Source organism: Nematolebias whitei, chromosome 24, assembly GCF_014905685.2.
Source record: "Nematolebias whitei isolate Nwh7 chromosome 24, NemWhi1, whole genome shotgun sequence".
Taxonomy (NCBI): Eukaryota; Metazoa; Chordata; class Actinopteri; order Cyprinodontiformes; family Rivulidae; genus Nematolebias; species Nematolebias whitei.
The window spans coordinates 920,596-920,845 of NC_056521.1; the positions used below are offsets into that span (position 1 = coordinate 920,596).

The window sequence follows — 250 nt, forward strand, 5'->3', positions numbered from 1 at the left end:
CTGGTAAACCTAGGTTCTTACACCAGGGTTCTTACTGGTAAACCTAGATTCTTACACCTGGGTTCTTACTGGTAAACATAGGTTCTTACACCAGGCTTTTTACTGGTAAACCTAGGTTCTTACACCACGGTTCTTACTGGTAAACCTTGGTTCTTACACCTGGGTTCTTACTGGTAAACCTAGGCTCTTACACCACAGTTTTTACTGGTAAACCTAGGTTCTTACACCAGGGTTCTTACTGGTAAACCTA

The 250-nt window shown here is 42.4% G+C and overlaps 1 protein-coding gene across 1 annotated transcript in view; it reads right to left on the bottom strand.

Annotated features, from left to right (window-relative positions):
• Positions 1–250, bottom strand: part of hecw2b (HECT, C2 and WW domain containing E3 ubiquitin protein ligase 2b) — a gene marked incomplete at its 5' end in the record, with an annotated part of 47,817 nt that overhangs the window by 41,562 nt on the left and 6,005 nt on the right.